The 7839-nt window shown below is 32.4% G+C and overlaps 1 long non-coding RNA gene across 2 annotated transcripts; it reads right to left on the reverse strand.

The window, feature by feature from the left end:
* Positions 1–6: 6 nt before the first annotated feature.
* Positions 7–6539, reverse strand: LOC123889329. 2 transcript variants are annotated; one of them, XR_006802458.1, is made up of 4 exons: positions 5946–6539; positions 5097–5862; positions 4950–5024; positions 7–282 (listed from the first exon to the last, which is right to left on the reverse strand). It is a non-coding gene; the product is annotated as an uncharacterized LOC123889329 (long non-coding RNA). The 2 variants fall into 2 exon arrangements; XR_006802457.1 differs by lacking the exon at positions 7–282 and adding an exon at positions 289–676 and having other exon boundaries at positions 5946–6538.
* Positions 6540–7839: the final 1300 nt, after the last annotated feature.

Raw genomic sequence — 7839 nt, forward strand, 5'->3', positions numbered from 1 at the left:
ACATTTGTAATGTAATTAGTCATTATTTAAAATTATAAAAAAAAAAATGAGAATTTTAAGACAATATCCTCTTTCCTATTTCTTTACTATTTTCTATATCTATTTATATATAGAATAGATATATAGAACAAGGTATTCGCTAATATTGAAAGAATCTATATAAAATTATATCCATTTATTAGTATTATATTATAATAATTGGATAAGTGATTTCAGCTTCTTCCCGATCGTAGTTGCGGAATCAAATCATGTCCTTCCTATCAAATCTGACATCGATCACCACTAAACCAATTAATCATTAGTTTCTTATAAAAAAAAAATTAATCATCAGTTAAATCCATAATATTGAGAGAGGCAGTACATGCAACTAAAGCAACATTAATTAATTGGTATGCATCATATCACTCATATTTATTGCTATGTCTGTACATATAATTTGACGTCGAAACCATGTCCTTCCTATTAAATTTGACGTCGATCACCACTAAACGAACTAATCATCGGTTAAATCCGTAATATTGAGAGAGGCAGTACATGCAACTAAAGCAACATTAATTGGTAGTATGCATCATATCACTCATATTTATTGGTATGTCTGTGAAAATTATCTGCCTGGGACCTCTTGTTCCCTTGCTTAATTTGTTTATATTTCCAATGCCATGAGCTTTGTTTTCCACTGCATTAACAATTCAATCAGCCTACAAAATCGCTTTCCAACTTTACAATTACAATAATAATGTTTCCACGTCTTATATCATTGTCACACATTTCTTTTGGTGAAGCAACACATTATTGTCGTCGTTAAGCAGTGGCGGATTCAAGTACATGCTATTGGGGCTCAGGCCCCCACCAAAACAAATATTTTTCTTTTAATATTAGTATTACGTATTATTTTCTTAGGGTCATGTTAACATGTGCCCTTAGGGCACATGATAAGATAACTAAATATAAAGATATAACATTTAATGTTATAAGATATTTAATGTTTAAGAAGTTGAATACACAATTTTCAAGAGAATATTTCCATATTTATCTCCTTAACATGTGCCCTAAGGCACAAGTTAACATTTTCCATTTTCTTAAGCCTCATTACTAGTTTTTTTTTTGCTTTCACGACCAAGTTAATCTGGTTCGAAGGTCAGTTCTAACATCAAATGATTCAAGCACCTTCCCAATCGGAGTTGCGGGGATCGAACAATTGTCTTCCCTACCAAGTTCAACGCAAAATTTATCTTCTTACTAGCATGGTTGTGAAACTCACGAGTACGAGTTTACGAGTCTAGGAAGTAAAAACTAGTAGATTTATGTATAGAATCGGTTTTTGATAAACTTGGATAGATTCGGGTAGACTTGCACAAACTCGTATAGACTCGCGAGTTTATGACGAGTTTACGGGTCTACAAGTTTTTTTTTAAAAAAAAAAAAAAACCAAAATCGGCACAAATTTCCCAAACTATTTTTTTTAAAAGGCATTAAACCTTTTGTTATTGCGTATGACGGGTACACATTTAAAATTATAAATGTTAAAGAACTCTCATTCTTCTTGTCTCTTCCTTCATTGACATTTTTTCTACCCTTCATCGACGACATGGTCCTATTTGTCTTTTGATGTGTTCATGATCGCCTCTCATATCCTTCATCAGCATTTTTTGGTGACGATGATGTTGGAGGTAGTGATTTCATTGAAGCTTTGAATCTTTGAAGTCATTAGCCTATATGTTTTATGATTGTTTGCTTTATGTAGTAGCAAATTAAGAAGGAACCAGTGCCTTATCAATACACTTTACTATTTTCTTTGTTTTATTAGGAGTTTATTTTTTGTTAACAAGTTTTGTGTGTGTTTATGTCATTTACAACTTTAGTGTGTCATATATGTGTCACTAATAGGTTTTTAAAGTCTTTTTTATTTTTCATAAACTCGTACGAGTTCACGAATCGAATCTACGAGTCGAGTTTATAAACCTTTACAAATCTAAGTAGACTCGCGAGTTTGACAACTTTGCTTACTAGTATTTAAAAGAGAATGTAATACTGGAGTATTTGTCAATATTGAGTCACAGAAAAATAAATGAAGGTGTTGAAATTATAGGGAATCTTATTCATAAGACCATAGTCTTTGCACACATTGATTGAAATCTGAAGTCGATCGATGATGGCTTATTAAGACCCCTTTGTTCCTAGCTAATTAGAGCATCCACAATGGAGAAATCCAATTTTGGGTACTTAAGTGGGTCCCGCATGTACACATCACTCATTTATAATTTTTTAATAATAGTACCTAATAAGTACTCAATCTCTCCAACTCAGCACCTCTTAAAAAATTCTAAACCGGTCCCACAAATAACTACACATTTCATCAATAACTCTACATATTCATAAATGGGTCCCACAAATTCTATTAAGTACTATGAGAGAGAGGGTGCTTATTTGAGAAGTGGTACCTATTTGGTACTAAAATGTGTTGTGCTCCAATGGTAGTACCTAATAAGTACCATGAGTACCTAATAGGTACTACACCATTGGATATGGTCTTAAGGGGGTCTTTGAACGGTCATATAATTAAGTTTCTGGATTAACCGTTTTTAGACCATCCACAATAGAGCACTCTAACTTTGAGTACTTAAATGGGTCCCACATTGACACATCACTAATTTATTATTTTTTAATAATAGTACCTAATAGGTACTCAACCCCTCCAATGGAGCACTTCTTAAAAAGTTCTAAAATGAGTCCCATCAATAATTCCACATCATTACAATAACTTATTATTTAATTATATATTTTATAATATAAATTGATTGAATGATAAAATTACAAAATTAGTATGTACTATTTTTTTTATAATTCAAAAAATAATTAAAATTCAAAATTTAATTTAAAATAATATTGCCAAATTTTAAGAATTAGATAATTAAAAAATAATTTAAAATAACATTACATAATTTTAAAAACAATTAATTTTGTTGATCATCATGCCCAAAATGTTGCCAAATATGCTCGACAAGATCATGTTGAAGTTGAAGATGAGTTCGCCTATCTTGAATTTGTGCTCTTCTTGACAAGTGTAACCCATTATGGATAAATACTATCGGCTAAATAATACCCCATATTATATTAGGTTCTATTTACCGAATATTGCACCAATGTCTATATGGTTGGCATTAAATTTTTTTAGAGGCATGCCAATTCAAAAATTATGCTTTTGTGATGTACAAAAATAAAATTGTGTTTTTGTACCATTAATTCAAATTGAATATAGAAAATAAAATGGGCTCATGAAAATAATATTTTAATGAAAAATAAGGTGGGTCCAAGAGGAGAGAGAGGGTTCTTATTTTAGAAGTAGTACCTAATAGGTACTCAAATGGGTGGTACTCCAATGGTAGTACCTAATAAGTACCATAAGTACCTAATAGGTACTACACCATTGGAGATAGTCTTAGGGCTGCGCCTCCTTCATTTATTTTATTTGATTTGATGCGATCATGCTGCGTCATTCATCTTCCATCGTTGGTTTTAGTTTTTTGTGTTTTTTTTAGGTTTTTTCTAATTAACCCTCTCATAAATTGAGAGTATATTCATCCAATTAAATTCATCCACGTGACATGACATGATGTGGCACCAATTAAATTCATCCACGTGTATTTAAGTCAAACATAATTAATTTTTTACCACAAAGTAATTTAAACTACTTTTATTTTCAAATTAATTATATTTTAAGTATTATATTTTATGAATTTACATTTTGATCATAATTGCTTCTAATTTGTTTGTCTCTTCTTCAAATTGTTTTACGGTCTCAAATAACTTTCTTCTTCGCATTAAAAAAAAAAGAAGCTTTATTCTTATCGTCAAAAAAGCTTTCAATTCATCTTCGTTATGATTTCACCTTCAAATTCGTTCTCTGATTTCACCTTCAAGCTTTAGATTCGTTTTTTTGTATGGAACCTTCAAGCTTGAGAGTGATTAAAACATACAATAGAGTAAAAAATAAAATCAATGTTACATAGCCGAATCCGATTCTGGAACAAACGTAGCCGATGATGGACAAGTGATTCCGGAAGAGGTGAATGAGCGTTTGAAGGTTGAAGGAATGGCAAGAAGAAGCGGCAATTGCAGAAGAGGAGAAACAGCGACGACAGCGACAATTGTAGAAGAGAAGAAGCGGTCACGGCAAAGAAGAAGACCACGACAAAGAAGAAGTGTCTTGTTGAAGGAAGGATCGCAAGTGAAGCGGAAAATTGGTGGCCAATGATAAGAATGGAGAAAGAAGCGGTGAAAAGTTGGTGGTTGATCGTAAAATTTGGTGGTTGAAGCTTGTTGTGATGAAAATTGACGGTAAAGTAAAGCGTTTACACAAATAGCCTAAAATATAATTAAAGAAAAATAGTAACCTAAAATATAATTAATTGAAAATAAAAGTAATTAAAATTACTTTGTGGGAAAATATTATTTATGTTTAACTTAGATACATGTGGATGAATTTCATTGGTGCCACATCAGCATATGGCATATGCCCTCAATTTATGTGAGGGTAGAGAAGTAGTCACCTTTTTTTTTTATGGTAAGTGTAACGCCCCAACTACATAATTCATATCTGAATGCATTAAAATTACAGAATTCAAATATCAGTTATGTATGTCTCGACTAAATATTCTAGACAATGTAGTCGGGGTGTTACAGTAAGGGTTAAGATGTTGTGTTTTAAGGACGCATGTTAAAGTATTTAAATATAAAAAAATTGTATTTAGTTACATAATGTTTAAAAAGTTGAATACACGTGTTTAAATTTAATTTCGGATGAGAATAATTTTTTGTCGGACTTTATTTATCTCGCGGTCAAACTATAATTACCGGGATGCACTTTGTTTGGGACAAGTTTAACACAAAAAAGGGCAACTTTTAAATTGAAGAAACCAAATATATATTTAATTTAGTAGTATTTTTACCTTCAAATTCCAGCTTTGAAGAGGAGTGAGAAATTCAAGCTTGAAAGTTAGTGGAAGCTCACAAAAACACCAGACCTACAGCCAAAGCAAACTTTAAAATGACATGCAAATGTTAAGAAATCAAAGCACACAAAAATCACTGTAAACCTGTTCCAAAGGTGAATCTGTTCAGTAGTGTAACACACATATTTTCCAAAAGAATCAGTGTCACTCCATGTCCTATCTCAGTGTTTTGCAACAGCCATGGCCTTCTTCATCTCCTATTCTGAAGTTAAAACCTTAAGCAGTCACACCTCAATAGTAAAAATCAAAAGTGATGTAAATTGTTTACCACTACAAGGTTGATTCAATTATACACACTAAGGGTGTGGCATGTGATGTAAATTGTGTACGAGACATCATATGAGAACCCAAGGGGAACTCAATCAACACAAGACATATCCCTTGAATGAAGACAATATTATCTTGAGAAACCAAAGCATTTTCTTCTCCATAAGAGACATTAAGCTACATATATATTTTCCAAACTCAAGTGAGTAGAAATAAACTACCCAAAGTCAAAAATTCAAAAAAATCATAAACTATAAGTAAGCTACAGGCTTAAAAACGAAATTAATTGGACACTTTTATGGGATCAAAGGGTTGTCCTGGCCTTTCATTTCCTGTTATTCAATTGAACCTAGTTATAATGCTAACTTCCAAAGCAAAAACAATATAAATTTCAGAATTATAAAAAAAAATATAAATTTCAGAATTGAAACGGTGCCATCGTCACTGAGAACATTGGGATCAAGCAAAACCTGTGCTACCAAGTTTGGTTCTAAAATAATGGCATGTTTTGAGCACTGAATCCGTCAACACAACCTGTTTTTGTACAAATTGTCTTTGACTAGTTGCATCAGGGTTTTCAAGCCTAATAAAACAAAAACAAATTAAGCTTGGATGATCAGTCACTGAGTGTGTAATATAATAAAGAAATATTTAGTGCATACATACCATCAGTAAGGATCGGAAATGTTTTTTTTTTGAACAAGGGTCGGAAATGTTAATGCCGTGATAGTTGTCAACGACGGAGTGGTCTCTGCGAGGAATAGGATATTGGATGGCCTCATCATGGAAGGCAGAGAGTGAACCCATTCTTCTTGTTGTCGTTGTTGTTCTGAAGAGGAAGCTTGAGATTTGAAGAAGAAAAAAGTAGGAAGGAAGTTTGGGTAAGTGGTACGGTAAGAAGGAAGAAAGTAGCAGCAATGGCAATGGCAATGGGTATATGATGACAATATCATCACTGCTATTTATAGGGCGTTGCCAAGTTTCACTTTCTATTCAAAATTCTCTCTTCCCACAAATCTATCTATCCCATTGCATTACAGTGTAAACGAAAGAGAGGCATTATGTCGCCATTTTGAGTCATTCTGTCTGTGTCCTCTTGTCTCGCTTACAAACAAACAACACAAGGATTCTCATTAAAGCAAATCTATTAAGTTTTTATGGCATCATCCAATTTTGCGTCATAAACTATAAGTAGGCTATTTGCTTATTAAAAATAGTGGATAGCCGATAAACTAGCTTATAGCGGATGAGCATATAGTGAATAACTTATAAGGTAACTTTTAGGGATGAAAAATTAAGATTCACTTATTAGCACACTCTTGGATAATCAATGCATACAAAAACTACCCAAAACAACATGTGTCAAACAATATTTCGGAAAACATTCATGAAAGACAAAATTGAGTCAAATCAATTAGAAAAAATTCTAAAAGATAAAGGATAAAAAATTGAAAACAAAGACATAGAAGTGATAAAAATCACAAGAAATCAAATTGGTACAAGCAATGCTACTAAATCTGAACGGATTTACAGAAAGTCATAGAAGGTCCAATCAAGAATCTTAAAATTCTTTTCCATTCTACATTAATAGCCAACAATTTAGAGGTTGTAAGACTCAAATATTGAATTTTGCATTCAAAGTCATCAAGTAACATATACTCAATTTCACATCTAAGGTAACCAAAACCACACTACCATCCATCATGCAACTTACCATTATTAAAAAAGCAGCATAGAGTCACTGTATCATGGGTCGTCTCGATATGCATATCAAGTTATGAATAAAAATTCATAATAAAATTGAATTTAAGCCAACAATTGACTGTCATCAAGGAACATATATTCAATTTTTGCATCTAAGATCACTTAGCAAAAATTCATCATCCCAATTTACAATTACCAAAACCATAATATAGTCATTGCATCAAGGGTCATCTCCACTTACATTTCAAGTTATGACTAAAGCATTCACATTGAAACTGCATTCACCCAGACCTTCAATTTAGGGACATCGAGGGAGATATATTCAATTTAGGGACATCGAGTGACATATATACTATTTTCATCTATGGTGCCACAAGTCATCTCCACTTACATTTGAAGTTATGAATAAGCATTTACAATTAAATTCCATTAAAGCCGCCGTCAATTTAGGGACATTTACTCTATATAAGGACATCGATGGTCATAAACCCAATTTCACATCAAAGGAATTTAAAGTGATGAATAAGCATTCACATTTAAATTCCATTAAAGCTGTCAATTTAGAGACATTGAAGGACATATTCTCAATTTAAGGACATCGAGGGACATTTACTCAATATAGGGACATCGGGGGGACATAAACTCAATTTCACATCAAAGGCATTTGAAGCGATGAATAAGCATCCCCATTTAAATTCCATTAAAGCCATCAGTTTAGGGACATTGAGGGAAATATTCTAAATTTAGGGACATCGAGGGACAGAAACTCAATTTCACATCATCAAGGGACATTTACTCAATATAGGGACATAAACCCAATTTCACATCAAAGGCATTTGAAGTGATGAATAAGCAT

Source organism: Trifolium pratense, linkage group LG6 (assembly GCF_020283565.1).
Source record: "Trifolium pratense cultivar HEN17-A07 linkage group LG6, ARS_RC_1.1, whole genome shotgun sequence".
Lineage (NCBI taxonomy): Eukaryota > Viridiplantae > Streptophyta > Magnoliopsida > Fabales > Fabaceae > Trifolium > Trifolium pratense.